This window comes from Argiope bruennichi, chromosome 11 (assembly GCF_947563725.1).
Source record: "Argiope bruennichi chromosome 11, qqArgBrue1.1, whole genome shotgun sequence".
In the NCBI taxonomy this organism is placed as follows: domain Eukaryota; kingdom Metazoa; phylum Arthropoda; class Arachnida; order Araneae; family Araneidae; genus Argiope; species Argiope bruennichi.
The window spans coordinates 101,766,000-101,788,433 of NC_079161.1; positions in this window are offsets into that span (position 1 = coordinate 101,766,000).

Below are 22,434 nucleotides of genomic sequence, written 5' to 3' on the forward strand. Positions count from 1 at the left end.
AAACTATATTATGAAGCTGTTCCGAACAGCATTAAATATATATCTTACACTTTAAATTTCCCAATTTTCAATTTTCATTCTTTTACCTACCATTATATTGCCTTTTATGAATGTAATGTAATTTAATCATTTAACTCCCGCTTTATAGAAAGTTTAACAATCAATAGCTTTTTTCGAGGCCTTACTAATATATGCATTTTGTGTTTCCTGGTAATCATAATAATCCGTTTTTAGTGTTCTTATTTTTTCGCGAGGATACATATTTGAAACATACGTTTAATAGACATATTTACTTTTTGGAATTTCTGCTTGTTATTTAGTTTTAAAACTCAGCAAACACTGTGAAAATGTTTCGCTATTAACATAATGCATGAAGTTGAAAGCTCTCAAAATAATTATATTTGTTTTGTAACACTATTGTGATCTAAATCTAATTTCACATGAACTAAAAATGCTTTAGATAACTGTAATAAAGAAAGCAAGACTGTCGCAGTCATTCCATATGATTCGGATGCTTCATACCATTTTAAACATAATAAAAAATGATGAGAGGAATTTGCAAAAGAATAAAGATTCTACAAATGTATTTAAAGAGTTGGAACAAAAGCATAAAATGGTTTGCAATTATTATAATATATAAAAATTTTTCAAAATAAAGTTGATATTTTCAAAAAATCAAAGATCCACTCCTAGTTATTAAATCATTCGTCCCTTTCAGTGCCCCTAAAATGAATTATAAGGAATTCACTGAAAATTATTTTGGGAAGAAAAATAAAAACATGTTTTTATAAATTTAATTACAAAATGCTATAAAATTTTTGATTTTCTCGTAATTTATGATACGAAAAATACAAAAGTGTTTTTCCCAATTTCAGTTATATTATCAGTTAATTAAAAAGTAGAATTTTTTATTCTATAGTTTCAAAAAATTATTATGAATAAATGATTTTTATATTATTTAAATTTTGAAAGTGAACTATTGAGTGATGCTAGTTTGTTTTGCGCATTTTTTTAAAATTGTTATAAATTTTTCAATACTTTTTCGCAACTGATGAAGCAACGTTCGCTATTCAGATATTCAGTGTGAAGCCAACTTTCATAACATAACCTTTAATTTTAAAAATGAGTAAATTTTTTAAAAAAATTATTTGATTCTTAAAATTTGCCTGTTTACTTTTTCATCAAATTCGATTAAAAGTATCAGATATTGTATTATTTCAATATCATTTTCTGAATTTATAAACGATTTTTCCCCGAAACTTTCAATTGTCATTGGAATAGTATTATATAAAGAGAGATGATAGAATAATGTAAATAGTAAGATTTTTTATCATGAAAACTTAGTTAATGCTGTTAGCTGTTAATGCTAACATGCTTAGTTAATGCTAACATGCTTAGTTAATGCTAACATGCTGTTAGTTAAAAATTCTAGACAAAAATTATAATCTAGATAATCAATTTTCAGGAAAGGCAAACAAAAATATAATAATTGAAAGTTTCATTTTAAATTTCACAACAGGTGTATTTATCATGATTTTATCTCTGTATAATACAATGGTATTCATTTTTATATTGCAATGCATTAATTCCATAAGCCAAACACAAAATGCTCTAAAAATATTCGTGAGAGCAATATTTAATTAATGGAGTAAGTTTTACGCAAGACTCAAATGATATGACATACATCGGGCTTGGAATAACATTGAATATAAAGCTTAATTTTAGAACGAAGATTTCACAAATGTCTACTGATACATCTATAAATGAAATTAAGGCCTGAAAATAAATTTAGGTATCCGAATATCAAAGAATTTAGACTCAATTATACAGTAAGTCATATCACTGACTCTCCGACCGGTCCGAAGGCACACTAAATAATACTGAATGACCGGGCAGCCGCAACAGCAACCCTGGCGGGAACTGTGGTTGAGTTCTAAGGGCCATCACCGACCACGGTACAACCCTTCCCGAAAGAAGTATGTCCCATCATCGATGTGAGGAGCCAGATCCCACACCTTTTTGTGTACCCTCCAGGGTGACGAGATCCAACCATCATACCGGAAGCATCTCATCCTCTTTCCGAGGTGCTCCGCGAGGGTTTCCATTATACAGTAAATCAATCCTTTATTCATGTAATTAAATCAATTTTATAGTTCGTAAGTTGGCGTGGTGTGAAAACTATGAGAAAGGAATTCCTTCTCAAATATCACACTCGCTCTCTAACCAAATTTAAAATTAGAAGAACCGAACATTTCATCTAGTGCAAATTTTTCTAAAGCTTCAAATTGAATTGTTAAGACATCTGACGGATATGAAGAAAAAAAGAAGCACGTTCGAAACTATCTACTTTCCTAATTAACAAGATTCCGTTAAAAAAATTGGAATTTTTTTTTCCGATTGGAAAAAGAAAAAAAAAAAAGATTTCATTACTGCTCGGTATCACACTAAAACAATATATTTTCCTGCGCATGCAAAAGAATTCCAGTTCATTATTTTTTTAATTCCGCAATACATAGTTCATCTTTTTAAGAAGTGCAACTGTCATCCAGATGACGAAAGTAATATTATTGTGATTTCTTTTAAGTTTAAGACGTAATGATTTTACCAACAGTTTCTTTTCAGACATTTTTCTTCACCTAGAGACATTCGTAAAGTCAATTCATTAATATAATTAATTTTGAATTTCTTTAGAATAGCTTTTAGATTTTAAACATGTCATTTTACAATTTGTTTAATGAAATATATAACTCTATAATAATTAAGCTACCAAAATAACAATAAAAAAACCATGCGTAAAACTTGGAATCCTTATGAAGCAAAGTAAATGACTTCCTATTTCTCTTTTCTATGAATATTCGAATCCGTGATTTGTTCTTAACTTTTCAATAACTGAAAAAATTCGAGAAAGAGCAGAAACAAACAAAAAAAAGTCCATCGCATCCTCTGTGATCCGTGTGCGTGATAACATTCTGACATACAACAAGGAAGAACACAATGCATTTACAAAGAAAACAAAAACTTTAAAAACACACTCAAAATATTCGAAATAAAAATATATATTTTGAATACGAAATAAGCCTGACATTTTTCAAAGACTTTTTTTCGCAATTCTCGAATCATTTATCTCTTTCCGAGCTTAAAATCGAGATGTAAAGAATTCATGAGAAACAGTTTTCAAAGGAAAAATAAGACAGATAAATCCTCAGCAAGAAAAGATCTAAGCTTTTTTTTTCTAGTGTGCTTTGCGTCCATGGTATCTTGCAAGATTTTATTCTCTTCTTCTTTAGCTAGTCAAATATCTTTCTTCCGATTCGAATACTTCATCAACTTTAATTTCACGCTTTCTCCAACCCACTGATTTTCGTGTCTTGAGCCTCTCGTAACAGCTCTCTCCGCAGTGGGTTTAGAAATAGCAAAAGTCAGATGGGAAACATTTCTTCCGGTCAATTTTCTTTTTTTTCTCCAATTAACTTTGATAAGGAAAAAAATATTCTTAGTGAGGTATTTTAGATTTCAAAAGTGTGATGCAAATGAAATAGTTATAGAACGTTTATTACAAGATATAAAATGAAACTGTAACACTTTATTTTATTTTCTGAAATCATTACAATTATAGATGAACTCCTTTTACTTTGATCTGTTATCTTAAACTTTTGACTACCAACAGAACAAATACATCCCACTACTCTTTTAAAATTAGCTTAAGTAGTTCTAAGTAAAAGTTGTTTCTTTTGGTGGGGGGAGGGGTGTATTTGGCCATCATTTCCTAGCCACGGGTGTTTAAAAAACATTTAAAAATCGAATAGAAAAGTTTAATACAGAAGCTATTATCATCCTTTTCTATACGATTGTAGATAAAAAAAAATTTAAAAAATTGGTAGTCAAAGGGTAAAGGACAAACATGGGTTTTTAGCAATTACCTGAAATTTCAAAAACAAAAAAAAAATATTTTCGATTACGAAGAAAACGTCTGAAACGACTCCGTTAGCTGCATTTAAAAATTATTTTTGAGGTGTCCACAGTAATTTTAAATAAATCTTAACAGTTGTACTCGGTGACTTTTTTTTGCTCGATTTGCTCTAACAAAGTAATGGTGATTAAGACCAACCTGTTGAATGCAAGGGGATCAGGGAAACACTGACTAGTTATCCATGAATAAGAATTCGTTTGTATTCCTAACAAACAAAGCTGAAGGGCACAAGATCAAAGTCGTTTTTTAAAGTATGGAAAATTATCCGCTATGCAGAGTATAAATATTGCCAACATAATTTGATAGAATATTAGAAATTTTGATGCAAAAGTTTCCCGATGCTATTCTATTAAATATAGACAAACATCTATTTGCTCCATCATGATTCGATGAATCATTTTATCTAACACTTGAGGATTGCACAAGATAATTTTTAGAGTTGAATAAATAAAAAATCCAAATCATGAATATAACAGACTATATGTGGAAATTTTCCCTATATTAATAGTAATATTACATACATACGATTTTTTAAACCAAACTTTTTAACTTTAACTAACATACGACTCAAACTTTTTATAATACAAAGTTTCGGCTAAATCAAACGGAATTCCTGGCCGCCATAATAACTTACATATTTAGTGTTTTCGCCTAACTTGTCACAAGAAAATGTAAAAAAATGTAGATTTATAATTCATTTGTTAATTAAAAATCTGGTTTACAACTATAAAAGAATACGATTAAAATACCAGAGAAATAAATTTTGCTTACACTATTTGTGAATCTGGAAACTGAGAGATTTAATCTTCAAATGTGCACTATGCGTGCCATATATGGATGTCGGCTGATACTTCCTGCTTTGCTAAATCAGAGCGATTGTATACTCCGTTTGATAGCTTTCTTTCAATTCATATTTTGTACTTAATTCGTAACACGTAAGTGATATATTACATTTAAAGCTTTTCAAAGCTTGTTACAAGTAACCAATAGGAAGCTTTTAATATTGTTTGCCATTTCTCCATAATATGCTTCTTTTAATCAATAGTTTTTCGTCCAAATATTATGAAAGATAGTGAGATGATAATTTATCTGTATGTGTAAAAAAAATCCACAGAAAATTTGATATTTTATTCTATGTATAAACGATATGAAAAAAGACAACCTACAATCTGGTTCAGAAAATAGAAAAAAAATCCTCCAAAGTGGTCTTGTCTTCTCGTAACATTCTCCTACAAAGGGCTTATCCTCCTTCCCTGAACAAAATGTTTGGATTTGGGTAAGACCGCGACTTCCTTGATGTCACTGGTTAACAATAATTACGAAATATTTATCTTTGGCCTGAGTCTAGCAGTTCTACTGGATCGAGCAGGAGAACATGTATTTATGACATCTTTTTCCCATCCGATTGAGACCAAAATTTGAACAAAACTATTGTTGTAGACATCAGAAGACAAACTGCATTTCATTCATTCAAATAATTGCATTTGGAATAAATGTGAAAAGAATAGACTGATAGACAGTAAACCATTCGATAAATTTCGTTCCTAATTTGATAAGATTTATACTACAAATCCTTATTTTGTGTACCTATTTTATTTATTTTTTTACTTTGCAATTTTGAATTATCGTATTGAGTTATACTCGAACAGCTAGACAAATAGACTTCGTTTGAATGTTTCATTTATTGATTGCAACCTACAATTGTGGCCATAATTCCGTACATCAAAAATAATACTTCTATATCAAAATGTTCTTTCGTTTACATGTTCACAGATAGACGGACATGATGTCAAAAATGTGTATTTCAAACTCAAATATGGCAAAATATTTCGATAAGTCAAAGTCGCGAGTTCTAATTTTTTGAAGATTAGAATATTTTCTTTATACGTTATAAAATATTTACTTCCTATACGAAAAACCAAAACATTCATCCCATTTCAGTCTTTCCAATCATACTTTCTCTTTCCTAAATCAGACAGTGTTTTTTTTTCTATTTTTTTCACCTATCAAAACATATTTCATATTTAGATTATGAGTGTTATTCCTCAACTTACTTTCACAAATGAAATCAGTTTTTTTCCCTCATCCTTTCTGATTTTGTTACAACCGACGACTTTGAAGGAATCGTCTTTGGCAATTACTTCCGTAACTATAAATATGCATTTCATGATTTGTTGTTACATCTGGAATTGAAATTTTTATTTTCAGACGGCGGGGGGGGGGGGAGTCTTCCATCATTAAATTGGTATTTTTTTATATTTTTAAAGATTATTTCTATTGCGTATCATTTTTTTTATTTACAACTTTAAAAATTCTAAATGTGTCCCATATTGAGAGGAGAAAATATTTTAACTGTTTTTTTCCTTTACGGAAAGCAAATCAAAGCTTTGACTTCTTTTTACTGCTTTTTTGCGGTGTAATTTTTATTCACATACTTTGTTGGTTTTCATTTGAATATTTCAAATGAATGTTCTTCGAAATGCATTTCTTTAAAAATTAAAATAGCTTTTTAACTATTTATGCTTTAATTTCGGAAATAGATATAAATGTATTTACATTTCTATTACGAGACATCAAAGAGAATATTTTTGATTATTGATTCTATAAATGCCAATTTTTTCTAAGAATTTAGCTTAGTTTCATTTTTTAAATACCTCTTAATATGATGATATTTTCATGGTATATTTCTTTTAAGTAACGTTGTTTATTCTGGTTCAATAGATACTAAATTTATCCTTTTAATAGTTTTGGATTTTTTACATGCAGCAAACATATATTAATATTGGACTAGATTTCTATTTTTGCTTTCATACATATAACTCTACCCTAAAATTTAGGCTCAGTTATTTTTAAATATTATTAGGAATTAATTTTTACAGCATTCTTATTATATAGTTGTGTAATTTCAATTAAATCTCAAAAAATTGGATCTTTCAAATAATAACAGCAAACGAATGCGCATATTTTAGAAACACTCAATACATAATGAAAAATATTTTTTTTTCAAATAAATTTTCCCTATACGGTTCCATGTTTCAAAAAAATTCATAAGAAAAATGCATTTTTAAAATAATACGTAAGATATAACACCAGATTAGATGTTTTTGTACTTAAAATGTACCCTAATTTTTGTACCTTATTATCTGTATGAGTGTATCAAGCACTCAGAACTTGTAAGGCTCAGACAAGCATAGGGCTTGAGTTTCTAATGGCAGCCGAAATATTTCCAAATATCCAATGCAATATTAAATTTTGAGTAAAAGAAATAATTAACCTAAACTAATCCAATTTCTCGTTTGTAATCGTCATGAAAGTGAACTGCATGATACACATTTAATGAAATGTGCATTAATAATATAGAGAGCATGATGGCACCAGGAAAGATCCAGAAGTCTGCTCATGCAAAATATGCTTTTGAAGGGCGAATTCTTTCTTTCCAAGGTCATACTACCAATTAATGTATAATTTAGTTTAAAGTATAGTTTTCAAAAATTTTCTATTAAGTTATGTTGAAAACGCCAGCAATAACTGTAAAGTAAAAATAAATTCCGATGGAAACGTTTAAGAAACGTTAAGAAACTATTTTTGTAAGCAAATAATTTTTTAGAATATAGTAAAATATCAAAATTTAATTATTGCTTCCTAATTTATTCCAGTATCTTAAACGCATATAGAAACTAAAAAGTATTTAAATGATGGAGCTTTGTTTTCAAAATCTGGCTAATGGATGATATATGATGGCAGAAATATTTTACGGAGTTTGGAAAATCATACTGATTTTTTATATAAAGCAAAAAAACAAAAACAAACGTGGAATGAGTTTGGTTTCACCATCGAAGTAAAATTGCGATGATAAGATGTTTCATGTTAACGAGTTAAAGACTAAAACTTTTTATATCTCTGACAGCATAATTTCAACACTGTCATTAAACCATAATTAGTGTATATTTTTGTATTATTTATGACAAATGAAGCTTCAAAATTCCCGGACATATTCTTACTTGATTCATTCCTGAGGATATTTACAAAAAAGCACGTTTACAGAATATTTGTGAAATCCATTTAAGACATCACCGCAAGAATCACATAATCACTGCATGAATCTTTGTAGCTATGTCATTGCATTGGTGAGACTATCGAATCTATTTCTTACTACTACTTTGCGCGCTTACTTTAAATAAGAACTGAAAACGGTTTATTTTTTAATCTTTTTTACTATATTTCAATATAACGACTCTAGAATTTAAAGCTATTTATCATATAGAATTCTGTTTTGTCAATGTATTTTTATAAAATCTTATTACTTTTCCTTGTGTTATGTATTTCAACAATTATCTGCTCTGTTTTGCTATTGCACTATAAAAAGCACGTTCTTTTAAAGTTGCTGTTAAAAACAAATCTTGCCAAAAATTTTCTTGGCTGTTTTATGCATAAATTATCCTTAAAATTGTTCAAGACTGATGAATGTTGATTCACCACACGTATGCAAAAAAATGCATACAACCTTTTGTTTGTTATTAAAGCTATTTTTCGCTAACAGCCGATCAATAACATATTACCGATATGTTGAAACTGGAAAACAATCATTGCCGGAATATATTTACTGCCATTTGTGATGTAAAGGTAAATACATTAGGTTGACATCATTGGAAATAATTGAATAGTCGTTTATATAAAGAAAAGTGTGAAATAGTTTATACATTTTTCCTTTTACATTGAATTCCAATTCTTATTTTTGTTATCTAAAATGTATTCCAACCCTCTTTATTGTTAGAAAGCGAGTTGTCTGCATAAGTATAGTCAGTAAATGCTGCTACTGGAAAATAGATTTGCTAGGGTGGTTTATTTGGACAGTTCCTGTACACTATGTAACTTATGAATTATAGTCATAGATTTTAATATATAATATTTTAAACAGAAAGCTAACTACTTAAAATCTATTTTAAAATTTGCGGTTACTAATAATTTAGTCAGTTTAGTTTAATCCAGATGTGTACATATGAGATACGGAAATTCTTCACAGGTATCGAACCAAAATATGGGGAGCGAAATCAGAATAAAGAACATAATTATTTCTCCTGAATGCATATCAAAAATCTATTCCATTATTATTTACACAGCGTTTAGTGAAAAGTACAACTTACGAACAATCATAGTATGATATACGTGAATATTGTAAAACGTTTTAAGTCTGAAAAAGTTCTCAACAGAAAATTTCAGCATCTTGTGTTCAATCTTTTGCTTTGCATAACCATATTCTGAGTGGAAAATAAAAAATAAAAATTATCTGTCTGTCTATATTTCTAAGGATACCTTATGGATAAGTATTTTTAGCATTATTTCATTGCGGAATTATTTCCTGACACAGAAAACAGGCAAAACTTTTCCAGGCATTATATAAGATATTATTTTCGTTTAAATATCCCGTAGCCTATATAAACACCACTGTATATCATTTGATCTCATTACAGAATCATTTTTGCATAAAGAAATATCGTCCTTTATTAGGTTATATATATTCTTTCCCACAAATCGTATTCAGAGTCATAAGCAAATGAAACTACTTCGGCTGAAAGTTATTATACTGCTATGTAATGCATAAAATAAAACAGATATTCAAATATACATTAGTTAAGCTGTATTTCGCATTCATTATTCAAAAGGCTACATAATAAGCTATTTTAGAATCTGATTCAAATCCAATTTAAAAATCTATGTACGATTGTAAATATATAAAGTATGCATAATATATTATTTTTGTTTCGCGAATTCATTGAAACTTGTTGTATTTACCTTAGATTGCTATCATTTAATATTCAGGATTTAAGGTCTCAGGATACTATTTGAAATAAAACTCTGAGTTTAATGATAATATTTTTAGATATTTTAAACGGAGTTTAAAGTAAAAAGTTTGTGTTATATATATTAGTTATTACAATAATAACATGTAACACATCATTCACATGTTAAAGAATATTTTTCTGTAAATTTTCAAAATAGTATGTTGGGATAAATGAAGCACATTTAAGTTAAATTTGTATTTTTATTTTTTAATCTACTTGTATTGTAAATGCTTATAAAAAGAATTTTTAGAAAACACTAATTCAAAAAGTTCAACTTAATAATAAACAAATCAATAGCTACCATATATGTTCAAAAAGTGATTTGATTGAATGCAAATTTAAATTCGTGGAATTAATATAATTAATTGAATCTTGAATTAGCATTACTTTAAAAATATATGTGATATAAATATCAACGATTTATATATTTATCTTTTTATATATAAATATCAACGATTTATATATTTATCTCTTTACAGGTTTCTTCTTCTGTCATTGAAATACTGAATTACTAGGCAATTTCGATTAGAACATTTTTACTCTTTATCTCAATTATTTTGATTTTTATATTGAAATGTTAAACTTCTACTAACCAGGAATTTAATGCGAAATAGTCTAAATGTCTTTTGAGAAAATGACTGAAACTTGTATTTTGAAAAAAGTGACTGAAAGCATAAAATATTATTTTATTCAGAAATTGCAATGCACTCATTTCAACATTTTGCAGCAGGCCTATTTATTTTTGATATTTTCATTTAACATTTTATTAATATAGCTTACATAGCCTTTCTATTTAAAATTTTCGTATTAGTCTAATTAGTTGTTTTAAGTTTCTCTTCAACAATTCTGAGATATTTCTATCTAAAATTTTACTTATTATGAAATTTTACTATTCTTAATCATAAGTTTACTCCATTTCGATTACCGTCTGAAAACTAATATCGATTTTTTTAAAAATTAACTAATAGCTTTTATCGAATAAACTTAAACAAAAGTATCTGTGATACTGAAACTTACATAACTTGCGTGTTCATTGAACATTAAGTTCACTTGGACGAAAGTACAAATTTCAAATCATTTTTTTTTTGTTTTGAGCTTTTAGTTTGTATAATTTATGTTGAAGTTATAAAATGTCCTTCGCTTTTTACAAAACATGTGAAATTCAAAGTACTATATGTTATATTGAAATATTCTGCAGCACTTTTTCCTATCATACGAATTTATTTCAGACTTTTATATTCTCTCCTCTTTTTATTGAGAATAATTTCTCAGGAATGAAGTTAGATCCATATAATTTATTTTTTATGGTCTGATTCTTCGCTTTCCATTTCATATTTTAACTCTTTCTCTGAACTCGAAAGAAAAGTTCGATACAAAGTTAAATTTCCACTCGTAAATTTACAACAATGAAAATTACTGTAAGATTATTGTTTCATGCGTAGCATTTTCGAACCAGTCATCTGGTCCAAGCAACTATGAACTTTGCCTCAAAAAATGAAAGAGGACTCCACAGGGTTTGATTAAGTAAAGGACTGTAGATATGGAATAATAGAAATTTTTCTGAATTCGTAACACATATGAAATGAACTACTTAAGGACCAAACATTTCTTTTGAATTATGAACCAAAAATTTGCTGGTTTTTTTACTGTTAATAGGATACAATTAAGCCAATTTGAGTTATCTAGGTATAAAAGAAATTGCATGTATCACGTATTTTGAATCAAATCCGATTATACCCTTATGAGGTTAAAAAGAATAAGTATTATACATTCATGTATAAATATAAATTCGGAAACCGTAGTATAATTAAAGAGATTAAAAACAAGATAGAATGAAATAAAATTTATATTTATTTAAAACAAGAACAATTTGAATCGCTACCGCATGCAAAATGAAAGAGCTGCATAAAATTGTTAGAATACTGGTGTGTAAAAGATAATAATAAGAGAGAGATAATAATAATATCTCATTCTCTAATTTGAAATACCATATCTATTCCGTAAAGATTACGATTTCGAATTTTTTGAAGATGACAATATTTTCTCTTTACTTCATATACGATGAAGTAATAAGCTAGGAAAAAAGCATGAAATGTATTCTACAATTATAATGTTTTATAAATTCTGACATAAAATTTTATATTTTCCCCTCCCTTTTATTAATGTCAGTCCTTTTAAAAATTTGAATGTATTTAAGTGGAAAATGAAATATGCCATGTTTTCAAGACCTGATTCCGAATAACGTCACATCTTTCCCTGATCATCAGAAGAGAGAGCGAAAATCCTCTTTCTGAGAGGCAAATTCTCCAAAGTATGATCCAAGACTCTCTGACTTGATCCACTATCATTCACTCAAAGCAGTAAACACTGAGAGGATTCTTTGACAAATTGGTTAATCCTCTGTGAACAGTCGTTGGAGCTGCTATCTCCAAATTATATTTCTAAATCCGAAAATAAGCTTGCCTGGCAATTTGACCTTTGAGACGAAACAAGAGGAGATTTTAAAATATTCTCTCTTTCAGAGCAATGACGACTTTTGACAATCAAATAAGATTATGTATGGTTCATGAAGTAAAAAAGGATTTTCAATGCTCGTTAGAATGATTTTACATTATTTTTTAAAAGATTTAATAATGTAATTAGATTTTATTACAAATGGATCATGCAAAGATCTTATATTACTAAAAGTTAAGATTTAGTAATATAATTAGATCTTTTCATGAATTCCTTCATTTTATGATTTGAATTAAATATAATACTTGAATGAGAGAATGATTGTTCTTTTTCATGCAGAGAGGAAACGGAAGGAATGGATGCCTGTACTTAATAGGGGAAATACCAAGTTATGGATATATATCTCTTTGTAAGTTCTTAATGTAATAGAAATTAACTTGACACTGGACTGAATAAAATATAAGATTAGTTTTCTTAATTTTTCTATTAGAAAAGTGTATGTTTTGAATCCCAAAGAGAGGCGAACGCATATACTGATTTTTATTTTCGGGAAAGTTCGTCAGCATTCTGTTATAAGAAAATGCTAATCTATTATAGCATTCTATTATAAGCATTCTATCTAGCATTATATTATAAGAGAATGCTAACCATTTTTTCCTAAGTAAATAGAGCAATTTATTTGACAGGATAAATATAAGAACAATTTCAAGCGATCTGAATTTTTTAAAATTATTTTTCTAAAACCTTTAAGTAATAAATATTATTTTAAATGTTCGTTCTCATGTTAATAAATATTCAATTGGATTATAAATATGCGAAAAAAAATTTTAAACTCTTATCCTCCCTATATACAATATGACTGCCATTGTATAAGATGCATCGTTTTCACATTCTTGTTGGTGACGATTATTGAAAACCATAAAATAGCAAAAGCTTTCCCATGAATGTTTAGGAATGATGACAAATCTATAATTATTTCTGAGATTTATAAGCATTAAAAGTAATTCTTTTGCTTACATATATATAATAATGCCTCCTGTGAGTCTTCGGACTAACAATGGACCAGTATCTGAATCATCTGAAAGAAAAAAATCTTTAATATGATGTTTTCGTTCTGAAAACCAAACTATTTAAGAGATACTTTAAATAAAATAATTTCAATTTCTGTATTGAAATTAAATTTTAGCTCGAATATTTTTTTGATCAGAACCAACTTTATGTTTTAATCAGAATTAAATATTCAGTCAGGGGATAAAAACAGACAAAAAAAAGGAATGCTGTTTCATTCATTTTTTGATTATATCACTTTGAAGAATTCTTAACCGTCACAACGAATTGTTAAACGTTATATAAAATGAGCTTTTCCATGATTTTTAATCTTTGAGCTAATGAATAAGTGAAATTAAGTGAAATAGAATGCAAGTCTTACATATTATATCATAATTATATAAATATCAGTTTTAATAATTAACTTCAAGTTATGTTTAATTAGAAATAATTTGTAATACGAAATGTCTCTTCTCGTTCGCATAAATTGTCCAGTATTTTTTATAAAAATGTTCATCCCAACATATGTCTGTTTATTGCACGATTTAAAGTAAGAAAATTCTTAGGGCTGAAATATTTTTAACAGTGAGTTGAAACTAGATACTGAATTGTATTTAGAGTGTGTTGTTGCATACACTTGGCTTGTCTTCAGTTCTACTTCAAAAGTTTGCTTCAAATTTTTTGAGCAATGGAAACTTTATTATCTTCTGAAGAGTCAATAAAACATTTATCACCATATGTTTTCCATACAAACACATTATTGTACTCCAAAGAATAACTATGCGGGAAAAGTGCATTAGTACATAAATTTTGCTCTCATTTTTTACTTAAAATTTTAAAATCACAGCACAAAATGTCGTTTAAAAGAAATGCTGAAAAATTCAAATGAAAAAAATCTTTATTACAGAGAAATTAGAATCCCTTTTAGCAAAACTGCATTAAAGAAAGAATATTAAAAGGAAAAATAAAGGAAATTTCAGTACTTTTTTTTTTATTTTATTTAAATGCATCTGTTTTTTTTTTTGTTTTTTTGTTTTTTTTTCCTCTCTCCTTCTTTTTCCTTACTAAAAACAATGATATCTCAAACTATTAACTGAAAATACTCCTACACATCATTTTAAAATATTGTCTGACTCTTAACATTTCCTTCTAACATTTTAAATATACTTTTCAAATATGCTTGTATACTTTTTTTTTTCTGGTGAAATTGATTAATAAAATGACTGCTGTTAAATGTAAAAGAAAAATATCTATCCTCAATAAATTCATATTTTCTTTTTATATATATTGAAGAGATAACTCCATATTTTATGCTCTAGAGATTCACCGTAGAATCTCATTTTATGAAAATAAAATTTGTAATTACAAAATAAGTTCCTCTATAATCTCAACAACAAATTATTATTTGTAAAATATTTGATAATTATTTGAAAAGTTGTCTTTAGCACAGCCATTTATTTCAAGATTTATGATCCTTCTACTTTTAAATTTTTTAAATTTCTAATCTTACTGAAAGTTCTACGGCATTAGCAAAAATCTGCATCCAGTTGAATTTGAATAAAATAATTTTATTCATAAAATTGATAAATGCAATAATATTAACTATTTAATATTTTAACTTGATAACAAATTCTCAGTTTTAAAACTGAATCCGTAAAATTGTGTTTATTTTCGCATTTATAAATATATTAATTCTGAATTTTATATTTATTATATAACTTTCAAACTATTTCTTAGTTTAAAATATAAACATAATCAATACATTTTTCTTAAAATTATTAGACAACCGCAAGGCTGATAACTATATTGACCTTCATTCACAATCCATTTAACATTTTTAGAAGCGTTGGTTATAATTTGAGCATATAGGTTCATAACCTCACAGCCATTTATATAACATTTCAACTAAAATATTGACGGCATTAATGAAGAAACGATGAACGATTTCACCAGTATCACGGTGAAGTATTAGTATCAAGCCAGATGGGGAGCTCATATTGCCGAAAGTTATATTTGAAATCAGCAAACAAAGGTTTTTTTTAAAGAAATTCATTCAAAAATGTAAAATAAAGAAACTTTTGGTGGATAACCACAAAAGGCTACTCCGATTCTATTCGGATAAATCTCATTAACTGCGACAGCATTTTCGGGAACTATGGGTGCTTCCTAAAGGTCCTCACTGGACACGGAACAACCAATCCCATAAGAATCTCGTCCCTCCATCACATGGCATAGTCAAAATAATGAAGTTTCTTTAGTAGAGCAGTGAGAACCAAAACCCATGTCAGAAGCTTCTCATCCCCATTTTTGAAGAGCCCTTCAGTGAATTATGAAATAAATTGCCTTTTTGATTTAATATTGTTTTTAATTTTTAATCGAAGTATTGTAGATTTACATTTGTGCTGCTGTAATTTTCTCGATAAGATTAAATATTTTTCAGAATTTTTTTAGGGAAAGGGTTTTTTTAATTTGATTCCAATACACTAAATTTAATTCAGTGAGTTAAAAAATAAAAGACGCTACTATCATAATTTTCCTAAAAGGACTAATTTGGAAAAATCTAATTGGATAATTATTTCCAATTTTATTTAAACATGCATCGAATTAATGAAAAAAATCTTCATCTTCAAAATAAGTCTTGTTTGAGTTATCAGGGTGTATTTTGTTTAGATCTATGCTGTAACGTAGTCTACATCTGTTGAATTCCGATGAATCCTTTAGACATTGAGGATTCCACTTAAGCAACTGTCCACCATTTTGACGAAAGTAGATGTTTTGCCTTGCAACCTCTCGAGGGCAAATCCGCTGGGTTCTTTCTCATGGCACATGCCTCCAGGATGCTGCATCACTATTTTTTATTTATTTATTTTTTTGATTTCCTGGACACGGCAGCGAACAAATACAGACCAGTTTTCCTCTATCAATGACCATGCCAAGACAGTGGTCGAATCACTCCAGAAATATTTTTCGATATTTTACCATCGAAAGGCTTCAATGATGGAATTTGCCAATCTGAAACCAATAAGAGCAGCTAAAAGTTCTATCCTTGGAATAGTGATCCCTCTGAAGGGAGTTACTCGGTACTTGTCAGCTAAAAAAAACACTTCAATTTTATCCTTATTTTGAATTATCAAATATGTCACAGCTGTATGCATCTTGGCTTCCATCGACAAAAGTATGGATAGCACAGTTGTTTAGATTTTTTTTGTTAATTTTAATGCACCTTGGAATTTCTATATCCTTCAAAAGTTTCAACTCCTGAAACCATTTCAAAAGTTTGTGTCGTAATTCATAATTAATCTCTTCAACCCAATCAATTCCTGTTTTCCAGGTTTTCTGTAACATAATTTTCGGACAGAGCATGGCTGTTGAGACGAAGCCAAATGGATCAAACACCTTGTGTACTATGGATAGCATTTTTCTTTTCGTCACCTTTTCAGCATTGATATCATTTATTCAGGTCATGTCAATTTTTAATGTATCGACTTCTTTATTCCAGATCAACCCCAAAACGTGAGTTCCGATTTTACCATAACTTTCATTGCTGTGTCCGGAATATTCCCATTGTCTTGATTCAAATCCTCCTTTTGACATAAGATCTTTTGATTCATGGATAAAAGTCTCTAACTCTTATTTACTTTCTACACTGGTGACAACATTATGAACGTAAAAACTCTGGGAAAAACTTTTTCTTAAAAAGCATTATAGTACTCCTCGCTTTACTTAATGTGGTAATCAATTACTGGCACTAAAAGTAAGGGGTTGCAGTTCATTCCAAACACTACTCTGGCATGCTGGAAATACTTAAGTTTCTTTTCCTTCATATTTTCCCACCATAGAAAACGTAAAAATTCCCTGTCTTCTTGACGAATACTTATTTGGCAAAATGATTTTTTGACATAGCCTATTACTCCATTTTTTTTCTTTTCTGAAACGTAGAAGAACGTCAGGAATAAGTTCCATCATATTTGGCCACGTTGCAAGCACTGGCTCAAAGATGGATGATTAGGCAGTATGGTCGATACATCAAATACTGGTCGTATTGGAGTCGTACTACTGCTTGATTTTATAACCGGGCGATGAGGTAGATAACTTCCCTAATTCGAGATATCAGCTTGTGAGACTCCTTCTATGATTCCTTCTTCAAGCTAATTCGAAAAAATAGCTTCATATTCTTGATACAAATTCATACTCACAAGTTTTAAAGTTGAATAATTCAATCGTTTTTTAGCAAAATTCAAATTATCAGGTAATGGAGATTTGTCATCAGCCAAAGGTAAACAGACTTCATACCTTCCATCAGTATTGACAGAAACTGTTTCTAAAAATGTTCTTCTTGTTTAGAGGTCAATTTCCTGTTTTAACTTTTTCTCAATAAGATCATTGATGCCGATTGAATCCATTCTCCACAAATTAGATGTATCAGCTTCATTCACAGACAGTGATGTAACTGTCATCGCCAAGTTTTCATTCGGAATATCTCCCTCTGGTACTTTTCCCATCAATGTCCAGCCAAGGTATATTTCAATTGCTACGAGACCAGATGATAACATCCTCTTGTTACCGGTCAGCAGTTTTTCCATAATGTCTGTTCCGATGAGGATGTGAACTTTACCACTACTGTCACTTATGTCAGACAAGAATATATTATCATCTTCTAATTCTTTTATCCAAGAGCCTTTGCAAACAGGATGGATATTTTCACAAATTTTTTCTTGGTCCAAAATATCAAAATTACAATCAAAGTTCTCATTTAAATTTCTTAATCGTATTTTGCAGCAGTCATGCAGAATCTCTTTGGTAGAAACTCCGCCAAAAAGAGAATGTACCAGTTTTTCTTGGCGCATGGCAAATATTTTATTTCTTTTGAAACATTTAAAAAAAATATATGATTTATGTGAAGCCGAATCTAAAAGTAATCGCACATTTTTCATTTTATCTTCCGATATTAGTTTGGCCTTTAAAGTCTGAAGAAATACTTTTGTACTTCGTTTATTGAAATTATACATGTTGATTTCAGTTTCACTTAGCGGATTTTCTCCTTTTTTAAGCTGAGACGTATCTAGTGAGGCGATCTTATCACACATCAACGGCACGTGCTTCTTTGAACAAGCCAAACATCTTAAAAAAACTTTACAAGTCTTCGTCGTGTATCCTTGCAATAAACACGAAAAACAACAACGTTTCTCTTTGGCGATTTTCTGTTATTCTGATAAACTCATTTTTTGAGCCGAAACGCATTCTGAACTTATATGCTTGCCTTCACAGAAAACACATTTCTTGACTACTGCAGTTGACGTAGTGGTCAGAAATCCTGCAGTAGTTGGTATTTCCTGTCGATACTGCTACGTTCAGTGGTGGTGGGGTGGTCGGCTGTACGCAAGAATAAGAAGTAGTTGGTATTTTGTTTCGCAAATGATGAGAAGCATTATTTTTCTTTTTGTATGGTTTGCTATCTTGGCTTTTACCTAAACCAAAATCAGCTACCTCTAAGCTTATTCTTTTTTCACTCTGAACTTCCATTATGAGAAATTCCATTAAATGTTGAAGACGATTCTTTGCATTATATTTCGAACTAGAAGAAGCACTGCGATTCCATGCTTTTAAAAATTCAGCGGAAAAACGTGATTTTACCATAGGATATAAAGTATTTGCATTTACATCAGTAGTAACACCTAATGCTTCCAAAGAGCGTAAATACGATTCAAGTTTATCATGTAAGAATGTCAATGAAACCTTTTCTTAAGTTTGTACAGATATAATCAATTTTAAGAGTTCTCTAACGTAAACTTCTACCAAGATGTCATCTCTTCCAAAACGAGATGGGAGGCCTGCCTCCAATTGCTTTTGAATAATTGGCGCATGTTGGCAGAAAATTCTCGATTACTTCTCACGCACGTGACCTAGCAACTGTGGCTTGGATTAAATATTGAAATTTCTCCTCTGGCGGAATTTCTTCATCTTAATTTGTTCAAACTGACTCCAAAAAGGTAACCAATCTTTTATATCATTGCCAAATTGTTTAAATTCTAATCTAGGTAATGCCAATTTATGCTTACAAGTAGTCACATCATAATTTAAATCAGGTGGAAGAGACCTTTGGGCTAGAATTTTCGCCACTTGTAAATCATAATCCATTTTAGCTTTCTGGAGTTCCAACACAGTTTGTTTTCTTAAATTTGCTGCTGTTCTTTCAGCTTCCAATCAGCTATCGCTGTGGTTAAATCTTTCTTCTTTAAATCAGCTACTGTAACAGTTGGCGGAAACATTTCATTCATTTCTTCCGCTACAAATGTAAGATCTTCTATTTTAAATTCTCTTATGGTACTAAACATTTTATATATTTCAAAATGTCCTGTCTCTGACACCAAAAATGGTAAAGTGTATCAAATCCGTCATTGACTAACAGCTTTCTGATAAATTGTATGCGGACGCCAGTAAATAATGCACTGCACCTCCTATTCTAATGAAGCAGTTTTAATTAAAACTCGTTCAGAATTTAGGTATATACATAAAATTTCTGCTATGGCAGTGATTATTTATAAATATTTACAGATTTAAAATGCATAAAATTCAACATTCACAGGAAAAAGAATTCTATAAGAACTTACAACGAACAATTCTTTTTGGCGCCGAGATAACATCTCAAAGTAAGCATAATGACGTCACAAACATAATAACGTCAGAAGAGAAATAATGTTGCCAAAAAAGAAATTTATAAAGAGGAATTAATTTTTAAAAAAGACAATAATAACGTAGAGAGTTAACTTCAAATTATATAAATGTAAGGTAGCCTCAGCGATGTCTACTCCACTTTAACAACATCTGCGCAACAGATTTTATATTTAAGATATTTTTAAATGATAATTTCTAAATGATTTCTAAGATATTTCTTTTAATTCTTAAATTTTCAATTTAAGATTTTTCAGATATTTCTAAATGAACATAGGATAGAAGAGTATAAAACATTTTCAATCTGACACTTTAAAAAGTTATATCACCAAATTTTGTTTGATTTATTTAAATATATGCAACAAATGATATTATTAGAATTGTATTCATTATATTCTCCGATCTTGTTTTTCTTTAATATGACACTGTGTCAATTGCTAATTCTGGGTCACCTCTACAGCGTTCCAACACTTTGCGAGCCTGTAAAATTTATTTTCATTAAAAAAAAAAGAGAAATTGATACGATTCTATACATGAATTCATTTCAAACAAACATTTCCCTTTTTAATAGGGTTTTGCAAAAGGATCGGTACCTAAATAACCTTCCTTATCCAAATATAGAAAATTTTTGTTTATTGACTTTTATATCAGCTTATTTAAACAAAAAAATATACATGTTTCGAACTCAAACCATATCTTTTTCCAAAACGAAATATTAACCGTTGTTATAGTATTTATATGCATTCGTTTAAACAACATTTACTGAGTTTCTAAGCAACCGAATCTATTTTTGATGATATTTACAAATACAAATGAGCATTGCATAAAATAGATGAATCGTCTGAATTTGGATTAGTTAAGATGCATTTCGTATTCATTATTCATAAAGCCATTATTTACCGGCATAAAATCCCTATTGCATGTTTAACAATACAGAAAGCCTTGAAGTATGCAAACAAGGCAGTTAAGATTCCTGTCCTATTCCGAGTTTAGTGCATATTGTAATAGTGAAATAAGTAAGTAAAAGATATGCGAATTGCCTATTTAGCATATATGGTAAAATTTGCTGTAAATATGACTTTATTGACTGAAGGATCAGCTTGCAGTTTCATAGTAACCTTTTATTTCTAAGAATGATGTGGTACAACTCCGGTCTTTCAGAATTTTTGTGTCTCAGGCCAGGTCGGTTAGGTGAGGTTTAGGTTAGATTAGGTATATTCACCTCCCGTTTTAAAGCTACACTAGGGCTATTTGGAGATGGACCTCGTAGTTTCTTCGGTCCACCACGGTCAGATGACGAGGACGACACCTGAGTAAGCACCCTCTCTCCAAACTTCGACACCACAACCAGTGGTAGAATCAGGGATGTTCGGAATTGTCGATTGTGATTACCTAAAATAACAGAATTAGAATAGTTTGTACATTTTCAAAATATCTTAATTATTCAGAAGATGTATTAATAATATAAACTTGTAATCAATTTTCAAAAATTATTTAGAGTAAAAGTATAAGTTATATAGATAATTCTTGCAACCATAAACAGCTACTCAGATCCGCTTGAAGGCACATGGCTAAAACTGAATGTCAATATCCCGCTACAGCAAAGGCAGGGAATTAAGGTTGACTTACTATGGTTACTAAGGTTGACTAGTATATGGGCGAACACCGGCCTTCGGCAAGAGACACGTCCCTTCGTCGATAAGAAGGCGGGGGATGCTGACCCTACACCATTTCTATACTTCCCCCCAGGGTCGCTAAAGCCAACCCTCATGCCGGAAGCTTCTCATCCCCATGCCTGAAGTGCCCCCCACCCTCAATGGGTTTGACAATTCATGTAAGCACTAACTTGTTTATTCCCCAAATGACATGCGAATACTTAATTAAAGAGTTTTGATATATACAGAGTGGGAAGATAATTAAACTTCCCCTATGAACAGCATCCTACAACACAAACAGGGGAAAGAAATGCAATGAAATTTGGTGTATAGACTGTACACGAGATGATCTCACGGAATTTCAAAAGAAAAAAAAATAGTTCCAAAATGTCCAGCAGAAGGCGCCTCTTCCGAAAAAATATTAAATTTAACACAATAAATGACCAAAATTGAACACAGAATCAATATTAATAATCCAGAACAAGAATTGTGAATAATAAAATGTAAAACCGGAAAAAGCCCTCAGTTCTAGAAAAAAAAATGTCGAGATTTGCAGGCTTGCGAAGAAGATGAAGCTTTATGCAAAACAGGTTGGGGTAAGAAACGTTTGCAGTCGTTGTCATGTTTTATGTCGATGTATCCGGGTATAATGATGACGGTATCTTGTTGCAACGTTGAATGACTTAAAGAACTCCATAGCGCTTCATGTACGAAGCATCACGACTGATCAGTTGCGATCACTTGAACTGATCAGTTGAACACACTGCCCATAGACTTGAAATTTTGCAGGTGA